Genomic DNA, 12,022 nt, shown 5'->3' on the forward strand with positions numbered 1-12,022 from the left:
TGGAAGGTGTCCCTGCCATGGCAGGGGGTAGGAACAAATGAGCTTTGAGGTCCCTCCAGCCCATTCTGTGCTGGAGCCATGTTTGTGTTTATGCACACTGAGCTTTGAGCTGATATAAATGCCTCTGTAATACTCTGCAGAGCAGCAAAACAAAACTTCTCAATGCAAGTGAATCTGTTCCCCTAAAGCCACAGAAGGGAAGAGGGCCCTCCATCATGGGGATAAGCAGCTGAAATGGCATAAACAATTCCATTTGAGCCTCAAGTTAATTACGGCACTGTAGCTGTCAAAAACTCATCTGAAGCACTTGCTGCCTAAATTGAAGGTTGGACATCCAAATTGAAATGTCATTTTTATTAGTGTCTGACACAGAGGAATAGCCTCTTCTCTTGTAGTAGGCTGTGCCCATCAGCTGCCATTAGTGCTAATGGATTTATGCACATACATCACATGCACAGACACCACTCAGCACCTTGGAACACTCCTGATGTCACATTAGGCAGCAGCTGCTTTATTGCAGCCTGCTAGGAAGGATTCCAGGTGAGGCTGGGCAGGGCCTGCATTGGTGCTCTCAGTGCCCTGACATCTGGGGCAAAAGAGGGATTTTAAATAGGCACTGCAAAGAAACTCCAATCCACAGCTGCAAAGCCAAAAGGGCTCATATCTCAAATTCTGCCCAAAGTACAGATATCATTTCAGAACTTTTGCACCTTTCCCAAGCACTTGCTCTCCCTGCTGACCTGTGGCTGGGATGCTGTGCACACCAACTCTGGGGAGGGACCCAAAACCTTCCAGCCACCAAGGCTGTGGTAGACAATCACAGTCATCTGCCCACACATCGCTGCATTTCCAGTTTTAGCATGATTGTTCTCATAACCCCTCATAAAACTGAGAGGAACAAAAGCAGCCCCATATGCTGCTGGTGTTTGTTAAGCACTGTGCCTTCTGCCAGGTCCCATTGCTGCTTTGGGGTTCCTGGCAGCACTCTGCCAATAGGAAGTGGAGTTGAATTTTTCAGCTGGAGATAAGTGTGACTAATTGCCATCTTCAAACAGCTCCTGCACTGAACTAATCCCTGCACTGAGCACCTTGTTTTATTAATGCTGGCATCCAAGGGCAGTGTGGAAGAGTGACAACATTCACCTCAGCAGAATCAGCTCCTCTAAGGTATCCCAACAAACTGTGCCGAGTTCCAAGCTGTGGGTTCACTTCAGGGATCCCAGCTCCTTTTGTGCAGAGAGCAGATGGCGATGGGAGCTGATTTCTGTGCTCTGTACATCCCCGCTAAGTGGCTGCCAGAAACTGCTGCAGTTGCTGTGTGCTGTGCAGGCACATGGTAATTCCTGAAAGGTTTTTATAAACACCATGGAGAACACTTTCACCTCTGGAGCAGTGTGGTTAAGAGCCCTCCACAAGGCCAGAGAGGCTGTACAAAATAGGAAAGGGAGAGAGCCCCTCACTGAGCCCTGAGGCTGTTTTTGGGACAGAAGTGGGAGGTGGAAGTGATTGAGAAAACAAACCTGCCTGTAACACAAGGGTCACTGGGTCAGAACTGCTCACCCCAGGTTCCAGCTGGTTTGGAAACTGATCTTCTGCTTGCATTGCAAGTTCATTTTGCACTGGTTTGTGGGGAGACATAGAGCAGTGTTGCTGCAGAATGAAATCACTTAGAAACCAAACAGGAGAAAATTAACAAACATTCATTTTCTCATCACAAGCTCACTGTGCTGCCTGGACTCTTCAAAGCACACGGTGTGCTCTGTGGGTGGGGACTGCAGGAGGAGGCCTGAGCTCTCTGCCCTCCTGGAGGGTGCCTGTGTCCTCTGCAAGCTGGGCAATGCCCACCCAGAGGTGCCACAATCCAGATGAGACTCGAGTGCCCTCTCTCTGCAGGCAGATGTGAGCTCCAGGGTCCCACCAGAACCCATCAGATGTGGGCTCCAGGGTCCCACCAGGACCCATCAGATGTGGGCTCCAGGGTCCCACCAGGACCCATCAGATGTGGGCTTCAGGGTCCCATCAGATGTGGGCTCCAGGGTCCCACCAGAACCCATCAGATGTGGGCTCCAGGGTCCCACCAGGACCCATCAGATGTGGGCTCCAGGGTCCTACCAGATGTGGGTTCCAGGGTCCCACCAGGACCCCGGGGGTGTCCCCAGTGCTCAGGGCAGTGGCAGGGAGGGGAGCAGCCCAGCACATCCCAGTTTGATGTGTGCTGCTGCAGGAGCTGCATCATTGGTGCTCCTGCCTGTGAGCCAGCCTGGCTTCACTGACCTGCTGCTCACCCAGGCTTTCAAACATGAAACTGAGCCACTGAGAGAGAACCAGCAGCTGGCCATGAAACAGGTTAGTAAATCACTTTAGGGTTGAAAGAAGCCTTTATATTAATGAAATGGCTTTGTATTACAAACCTAATCTGGATAACCTGTTTAATTCCTTGTCTTCTTAATTCATGAATTTACATTAGGAATTCCCAGAGGTCTGGCCTGAAAATTTTAATTCCTTTCAAAATCATACATCTCAATCAGAAATCAAAATACAGTGTACCAAGTACTTCTTAAGCAAGGTGGAACATGAAAGTAAATCTCTCTTACAAATATTTTATATATTTTCCTATTGAAAATCATTGCAAATATTAAGTATATCACTTCAGTCTAGAATTTAGTTAAACAGGTTTATATTACTTAGCAATTCACACATAGATTTCTTTTTCTAATGGAATTTTCAAACACAGATAATCCTCACAACATGTTCATGAATGCTGTTTAAGTCTCATAATGTTCTTACAAGGCAGTGTAGAAGGCTTTTCCCTTTCAATAGAAATATCTTGGGAATGGCAAGCTAACCTGGGAACCAGCAGAAATCACAGCCTGGGTGTTGCCAGCTCCCAAATCCCAGTTATCTCCAGTACAGCAACAGCTTGCTTAGAACCAGTTTTGCTCTTCCAGAATTGGGAATGCAGCCGTGAGATGCCACCCACCTCCAGCTAGGGCTGTGGTGAACTCAGCCCATCAGTAACCCCAAACCATCTAGAGTTCATTTCCTTCCCTGTGCACTGAAAAGGTTTTCAAAGGGACATTATTGATCCCCTCAATTCCCTCAGAGAAATGTGCTCTGGCTCCCAGGAGGATCCTCATTATTTTGGGAGTTAATCACTGTAAGGTGACCCGTGCTGCTGTGTTTTTATGGGTTATTGCTGTCAGGCAAGGCTGTCCCACACCACTGAGGCTAGCAGAGCTCGCAAATGCAATTTTTATTTGTCTTTGTTCTTGCTGTACAGCCGACACAGATAATACCTCAGTAGTTTTCTCAGCCAGCACCAACAGAGAGCTGGCTCATTTAAACAATCCCTGAACTGGATCCAATTTGGCTGCAAGGCTGGATTTCTCATAGCACAGCACAGGGCAGATAAAGACCAATCTTTGCCATGGATTTCTATTCCTCCCAGCTCTCTCTCACACCTGTATATCAATCCATCATTTGGATTATTGCTCAAAGCATCACGTGCCAGTTGCACTTTTATATTTTCTGGGGTCCTGCTGTACTTTCAGGTGCAAACTAATGCTGAAGTGCTGGCAGTGACATGCACAAGGCTCCTGCCAGGCCTGGCAAGGAGAAGGCTGAGGTAACCAGCCTATTTATACAGTGCAAGAGCTCATAAAGACAGTGTGAGAAGCAGGAATAACCCACACACCGGGCTGACAGGGCACAGACCTGAGGACTGATGCAGCACAGAGCAGAACGAATGGAAATGCCTGCACTGGACACCTCTGCCAGAAACAGTCCAGAGGAGTTTGATTCCTCCCTGTCATGCAGAGTTCCTGCCTGATTTCTCATCTGGCTGAACTCTGACAGCAGCTCCAACAAGACACCACAGCAGCTTTCCATCCTCCTTTTATCATTTCTAATGGCAAATGCCAGCAGTGTACAAACACCTGCTGCATCACACTTCCTCCTGTCTGGAGATGCAAGGAGGCTATCAGAGCTGAGGTGAGGTGGCTGACTGGCTTTCCTCACAACAGCAGGCAATAAATGGCCAAAATGACCAGCTCAGAACCCCTGAGGGTGATTTGCAAACATCACCCTTGGCCGCATGTGCTTGTTTGTGCAAGCCCTCTGTGGCTGCAGGGCAGAGCAGCAGCGCAGGCAAGGCAGGGGCTTTGTGAGAATCATTTCGAGCAGATGAAGATCTGCCCCCAACCTTCAGAGTGTTTTTGAGAGGAGCCAGGCTGGGCTCCAGATTGTCCTGGCAGTCCCAGGGTTTTACCATTCTTCAGTGCCCCAGTGCCCTGTCTAGGTGTGTTTTCTTCCTCAGACCCATGGAAAGCACTGCCCCTCTATCAAACTGCCCAGCCCAGGGGTAATTTCCATCAGTACCTGGCTGGGACACTGAGTTTGCCAGTCCATGCTTTGTGCGTTGTATTTGAGTTACCAAATTTACAAATGCTTTACTGCCCCAATCAAAGCAGTTGTCCTGCTGATTTATTTTATTTCATTCCTTACCTACTCCTCACAATCTCAAATTTGCCCAGTATTTTCCACACTCCTGTGCTTCACCCTGCTCTTCAGACTCAGAGTTATTCACACAGACTTTGCACCCTGGACAGCCACATTCTGTGCAGAAATGCAGACCCACTCTGTTAAATCCTGACCATGGCTCTTCTGGGTTTCCCAGAAGTTCCTTCCCAGCCACACAGATCTCAATTCTGCATGTCTATTCAGGGCTAGAGAACTGAAATTTAAGAAGAACTAGTATCAATTTCCCATTTTTGAAATTGGGTTTGCAGATTTATTCACAAAACTAACCCTCCATTCCTTTGGAATCACTGAACGGCTACAGCACTAAGAAATCCTTCCAAGAAAATTGAGGCATGTTGAAGCAAATGCTTGCCTGAAATTAAGTGGTATTTTGGTACTCAGTTCTGCTTTCTCTTTTGGAATTGTGATCAGATAAAAAAATTACCTGGCAGACATCTTTCACCCTATTTACATGTTATTTTGACATCATCTCAACCCTCCTTCACAATCAGAAAATATTTTGCATGTTGTTTTCCCTCTGTATAGGAGACACAACTTGGCAAATTGGCGCAATATATGAAATTTGAACTATAGGGAATAAGTAGCTGATGATGCTAAATGTTATGACTTTAATTGCACTTTCTAGGAGGCTGATTATTCCACTTTTCAAAAATGGTTTCCCAAGACACTTTGGTCTAAAAATACTTTGGTTATTGTACTCACTTTTCTTGTCAGGCTTTTCAATTCACCCTCGAGTTTCTCAGCCAGACCATCCCAATGGGCACAACCTGTTCCAGTGCAGGTCCAGCCTGTCTTTGCCATCCTTGGACACATCTGCTGGAGGACAGAACCCAGAAGGAAGGACAGTCTGCAGATTTCTCTACAGGCAATCACAGAACTGGCTTTTCCTGCGGTGAGCTCAGACCCACTAATGCATTCTCAGAATGGACAAGCTCATTTTTATGGAGTTGTGCATCCCATGCAGGTCACCCTAGAACTGCTTGACTTCAGCTTGGCAGCAGATTTTGGCCTTCAGATTTTGGCCTCAGCAGCTGAGGCAACTCTTCCATGTCCCTTCTAAGCCCCACTGGCTCGTGAAGAAAACTCTGAAACTCAGGAAGGCAACAGCCAGGAGAGAACACATCAGAGCACACAGGAGGCATAGTTCCATTATCCATCTAGCTCTGTAGAAAATATCTTTCCTCTTTTATTTTTTTGTTTTGTTTGTGTCGCTGCCAGATGTATCTCTCCTCAAAGATAAACCAATTACTTTAGGAGATTTTAAGGGAAACATGCACAACAACAATTTTTATCTTCAAACCTGTAATATCCTGACACCAACCTGGCTCTGAAATAAATTCAAGCCATCAGAATATCAGTCATGTAACGACAGACAGACTCTATAATGCAGATGTGTGTAAAATAATCACTTAATTATGAAGTGGAGCTCTGGCAGTATTTTGCCACACTACAAAATGACACAGCATGTAATATGGAGAAGCAGTTCAGTGCACAGATTACTGATTTTGTGCTGCCTGCCTTTGCAGCAAGCCCTGCTATTGCTGCTTCAAGGAGCAGGGCACTAATTCAGGATGCAGGAATTGAATTGGCCTTCCCAGAATACAGAGTGGGCTGTTTAAATAATCTGACAGGGTTTTTGCCTTCCTTTTCTCCTGCCACCCCCCAGCCTCCACACACAATCATATAACATTGTTTAGACAAATTGTTTCAAAGCAGCATTCCCATTTCTTTTTTTCCTTTTTTTTTCCCCTAATTTTTTTGCTGGTGTGAATTTATGAGGGCACTCAGATCCACCACAGACCAGGAGCTAAACTAACACAGTACTTATGCACATGCTTTATTCAGCATCACCTCCGGGAGATTTCCTGCTTCTGAGCTGCTATGCAAACAGCCTTTGGTTCATAGCAGCAGAAATCTCTTTTGTCAACATTAGCATTCCGTGTTTGGATTTATTACAGATCCTGAAAATAATAACCATGTTTTCCTTCTTTAAAAACACCGACCCATTACATAACTGCTGTCATTGATTCCCACTCCAGCAAAGGGATTTCCCAGTCCTCAGCTGGGGAACCTGTGGCAAAATGGGGTTTTCAGAGCCACCCCTCAGCCCAGAGAGAACAGAACCTCTGTTTCCTCAACAGAATCCTTTTTTCTTCAGCAGAACCCCTCTTTCCCCAGCAGAACCCCTCTTTCCTCAGCAGTGGCCTCGTGCTCCAGCAAGAGACCCCGCTGTGCTGAGCTGAGGTGCCCCAGCAGCAGCAGCAGCTCCCCAGCAGCAGTCAGCTCCAAGGCACTGTTAATTTGTCCTGTCAGGAGCTGTTATTAATTGATCACTTCCTCTCCTTAGCCCCACGTTCTTGTCCACATCACACAATAACTTCCTCCCTGATCACAGAGCAGTGGAAAGCAGGGGAAGGTGATCAGAGCATGGCCTCTGTACTTGAGCTTTGACCACAATAAATAAATCTCTCTGCCATCTCCCTTTCAAATTCTGGACTATTTCCTTTGGGAATGAATGTTAGCAGGCCATGGCCAATGCCTACTTAAGAGTTTTTCCTTTATTTTCCAATATCTACCACAAAAACTGCAATCCTCTTTACTGCTCATGGTGTAATTTTCTTTCCTTCCATTTGCTGCTCTGTAACTTCAGACTCTTGTAAATCACATTAAAAGGATTTGCTTTCTAATAGTTTTTTTATTGACTAATATATTTTATTTGGCACCTGTTACCTTGGTGGAGATTTCTTCTTGCAGTAATTTACTATATGTGCCACAGTCCCTTGAGCACTGGGCAAAGGAAACCAGAGCAGTTAAACACGAGATTTACTTGATGCTCCTTGGGCTTGGGGTTAAAAAAAGAACTTGTTCCTGTTCTGAAAACCCAGCAGCATCCTCGGATCTGCACGGAGAGTGCTTGCCACCCTGAGTGCTTACACCAAGCAGCTGGCATGATGGATTATCATCTACAAGTTCTTTAGGCATGCTGGGCCCATTTATCTGTTTAAAATATGAAATAACTCTTAGCTAACACAGAAGTGTTTAGTGAGACTTAATGAGCTGCTCATGTGTTTATTACAGAGATTCCTAAGAACCAAATGGCAGAATGTAGCTTTAGATATGAAAGATGATGAAAACATCTTGTGAAGTATCAATTTGTAAGTAAAAAGGGTTCCAGCTATGAAACCACATGTGCTATTACACTGCAGAGGACATGCCAAAATGCCTGTGTATTTTAAGAATATTTGTTTAATTGTGGTACAATATTTCTTTATGACCACAGTTTATTTTTATAGCAGGGATTTAAGCACTACAGGCTCCTGTGAGATTGGGTTGGTTTTCACATATTCTGTCTGCTGAGCAGCATTTGCTCACTGAGTGAGTGGAGGGAAGTGTCAGCTGTGTTAACATCTTTGTTTTTCCAGGTGCTGGTGCCTCTGTGTTACCCTGTGCAAGACACGTGTCAGAACTGTCCCCCTCCTCCAGATACACCAAGCAAGACATTAGGAATCTATTCCTTTATGCTCTGAAACATCTAAAGACTTGCAAATAGTCCCAGAAATAGCTGGCTCTCACTTCTGTAAAGTGAGGCTTCTGAGAAGAAATAAAAAATACCACAATCAAAGCAAAAAAAGTGCTCCACTAAAAGAAACTGTGGCTGGAGAGAAGTTTCCCAGCTTTGGGGAGCTGGCCCAGGTGGCAGAGCTCAGCCCTGAGGGCAGTGCCATGGCAGCAGGTCCCAGCTGGGCCTTGCCAGGTAACCAGATGGTTTGAACCAGCCTTGGAGCATTTCACAAGACATTTCACCCATCTCCCTCCTCCCTGCTTCACCTTGAGCCCACGGGAGTGTGGGGTGCTGGAAGCACATCCCTCACAGCCAGCACGGCTGGCACGGGGCAGGGCAGGGCTGGGGCAGGGACTCCAGGGCACAGGGCACAGCTTCACTTTCTGCAGCTCTTTAGAGATCAAGCACTATGAAAATATGATGGTAAGAAATCAGAAATGCCCTGAAACTCCTCCTGCAACCCAGCATGGACAGCAAGGCTTGAGCACAAAAATACCAGGAGCAGGGTAGGCACAGAAGCCCCGTGACCCAGAAATCATGCTACACATATTGGTACCAACATTGCATCCCTTACTGGGGGAAATGTGCCTGAAGTTGGTTTTTAAACACATTCAGTTCCACCAGCCCAAAAGATCAGGTCCTTCAGCAGACTTCACCTCAGGTTAGAATTGCCCTGGAAGAAACCAGGTTAAAATCACTGCAGTCTCAGGGGTCAGACAGAGCCTAATGATTTTATCTCCTCTCTTTCAAAGCATGAGCACAGACAGTACCGAGGGAAACTTCAGGGGGAAGAGAGCAAACAGCTGCCTGTAGTGGATGGGGGAAGGACTAAAAGGGTGTGTGTTTGGAGGAGCTCTCTTTAACCAAGTTCTTTTCTCTAATAGTACAAGCAGACAAAATTTGATGGCCTCCCGTGGAAATTAGTTCCATAAGCTGATCATAAAGTCAACAAATTCACGTTTCTTTATGCTTGTTACAAATGAGCAGCTCTTTGTAACAGCATTTTGTTCCAGAAGAAGAGCAGCCAGCTTATGAAAAGGGCTCCATGGTTTAGCAAAGCTTGTAAGCTTAGTGTAGTAACGAGCAGGGTTTGATTATTGAGCATTACTCCAGGTGTTCCTCCAAAGCCACCTCACCAGCTGACCTGCTGAATCTGTATTATCAAATGTTTTATGAGGCACATTGTCATGAACACAATGGAAATGGGGAACTTGGTGGCTAAGACAAAAATGCTGCCTCCTCCAGTATTGTCTGAGATTTTTACTATTGTCCTGGTCATGATCTGTGAAGTCAAGAATGGCAAGCAGAAATAAAGGGAGAAAAACGAGCTCATGAAAAAAGAGACTTTTATTACATCCATGCAGGAATGTTATTAAAGTGAAAGAAACCTGAGGGAACAAGAGCTTTGAGCTACGATATTCTTTTCTGTAGAGCTGATGAAAAGAGACTATGAAAGGTCAAACAATTCTAATTCTCCTCCCTGAAGTTAGTCATTCTTCCTGTTGTCAATGTCCCTCTGTAGTGCACTTAGGCAAGGCAGGATTGCATCAGCTCAGGCTGCACAGGAATGAATTAAAGAGAGGAATGGATGCATTCCTGCCTCACTTCCCTGAGATGCTGCCAGTCCCAAACCTGCCCCCAGCCCTCAGACCAAGAATTCCAGCTGTGGGAAGGAGCTGGGTTTTGTGCTCTGCACATCCCAAACCTCTCTGGGAGTGTTGGCTCCCGTTCCAGAGCCACTGCCCACCCCTGCTGGCATCCCTCCCACACCTCCTGCAACACTCACAAAGATTTGGGGAAAGGGGCAGAGCACACGACTGAAATAAAGTGTGGAATCCCAGCTTGATGAGAACCATAGGGATCCACTCCAGCAGGGTGAGGATTTCACCCAAAACACCAATTCTGCACACAGATGAATTAAATGATGTGGAATTTCTGGGATTTTGTGATGTCCTAAATCAGCTGGGCACAAAGGGTTAAAATTAAATATTCATGTAGGGAAGGAATAAATTTTTATTAGTAGTATCTTTAATGAGTTTTATGTCTCCTGCAGATAATATTTAAGAGCTTAACATTTCAGTGTCACAGGCATGTGACTGAATTTTCTTTTTGTGGAACACAAAACTGTGGCGAGGCAGTTGGAGAAGAAAATACAATCTTGCTTCCTTTCCATATTCATGATAATATTTGTCATAATAATTTAGTTTTGTTTCAGTAACAGGAATGTTGGTGTTTCTCCATTTCCCCGATGCATTTCCATTTTCACACTTCCCCATCCAATATTAAATACATTGAAAATGCTGCCAAAATATTCAACAACATTGAAAAAGAAGAGAAGAAATAGAATTACAGTCATAGATTTCACCTCACTCCTTTTTCTAAATTAATAAATATTTCATTTTCTTGTCTGAAGAAGTAGCAATGTACCCCAATGAACTTCCACTCCAAAATCCAAATTTGAAAATCTGACAAGCTGGACTAAAAAGTGTTGCTTACCAAATAGACTTGAAATGAAACCATGATTATTACAAGCAGGAATCATCCCCACGAGCAAAAACCAATTAGGTTTTGTCAGATGATTCTGCCAATAAAACGTCTCCAGAGTGGAAGGGTTAACAAATAGTTTCAGGTCACCTGTCAGTGGCGAGCAGAGTGCAGGGTCGCTGAGCCAGCCCCACTCCTGATGAGGATCAGTTCCCCTGAGCTGTGACACTCAACATTGCCTCCCTGCTGCATAGCCAAGCCCATAGTGACACTTGCTGGTGCACAGGAGTCTGAAACAGCGCTGAAGGGAGCAGAGCCAGCCAAGCTGGGTTTTATTCCTCTCTTCCCCTGGGGATGGATAAATGCCCCGAGGGTTCTGTTTGCTGCTTGGCCGAGCAGAGAATGTCCAACACAAGGCGATGATTCTCTCCTGATCTGCAGTGTCAGCACTGAAACAGCAGCCTGGCCTCGCAGGAGCAGGGGCCACCTTGCTGCACTGAGTTCCCTCTATTTTCCCCTTTTCCCTCTTTTAAAAAGACATCTGAAGAAGAAAACTACTCCAATCCATTCCCTCCCTTTGCCCCCACCCCTGCTGCCCCTCTCCTGACCAGCCTGCACCCCTGACACCCCAGGCTGTGAGAAGCTCTCCTGGCAGTGAGAAGGGATGGCAAAGCGTCTCTCCTCTTGTGCCCCTCAGCCCTGCTCGTGGCTTTGCCCAGCTCCCAGCAGAGCAGAGCCTGGCACTGACCCTGCAAGGACAGCCAGAACCTCAGGATGTGGCTGCCACAGCAGCGTGAGCTGTGCCACTAATCCTTGTCCCAGCACAAAGGACATTGGGACACACGAGCTGACCTTGTCTGAGGGAGTTCTGCACTCATGCTACCCATTTTTTAAAGCCACTTGTCCTGTAATATACTCTTAAAACCTCCCAAATTTGTGACAATATGAAAATATTTCAGCTGGGAGAACTCATATTTGTGCAAGAGCAGGAGCAAGTGTCTGTCCTAAATTCCTCTACAAAAGAAACACAGAGTGGGAGATTTAAATAGCTGCATGGAATGAAAGAGAGAAAATGATACTTCACCAAAGAAACCCAGGCTTCAGATATTGCCATATTTCTTCTGGGAAAAGCATAAAATAAAGCAAGCCCGAGCTACTGCTGAGGTGATACTTCAGAAATGCAAGTGGAGTCCCAGTAGAATTTCTCAAGTTGCTGTCAATTTATTCAGGAGAAATACGACTTAGCAAAAGCCATCAGCACAACAAGCTTCTATTTACCCACTCCAGGGTTTTGATCTCTCCACTTCAAGCACAATCCTAAGGAGAATCTCCGTTTGCTGTGGTTCAGGATGGCTGATCTTGACTCTTTTTTAAACAACCAGGCGTGGATAGACACAAGATTGTGCAATCTAAATGCACAGTAGCCCTTGTTTGCAG

The 12,022-nt window shown here is 45.7% G+C and overlaps 1 long non-coding RNA gene across 1 annotated transcript; it reads left to right on the forward strand.

The window, feature by feature from the left end:
• Nucleotides 1-552: 552 nt before the first annotated feature.
• LOC135282463 (uncharacterized) lies at nucleotides 553-8,101 on the forward strand. The gene is made up of 3 exons (XR_010348621.1): nucleotides 553-1,167; nucleotides 5,316-5,431; nucleotides 7,962-8,101. It is a non-coding gene; the product is annotated as an uncharacterized LOC135282463 (long non-coding RNA).
• The last annotated feature ends 3,921 nt before the right edge of the window (nucleotides 8,102-12,022 follow it).

The sequence above is a fragment of the Passer domesticus genome, chromosome 17, assembly GCF_036417665.1.
Source record: "Passer domesticus isolate bPasDom1 chromosome 17, bPasDom1.hap1, whole genome shotgun sequence".
Taxonomy (NCBI): domain Eukaryota; kingdom Metazoa; phylum Chordata; class Aves; order Passeriformes; family Passeridae; genus Passer; species Passer domesticus.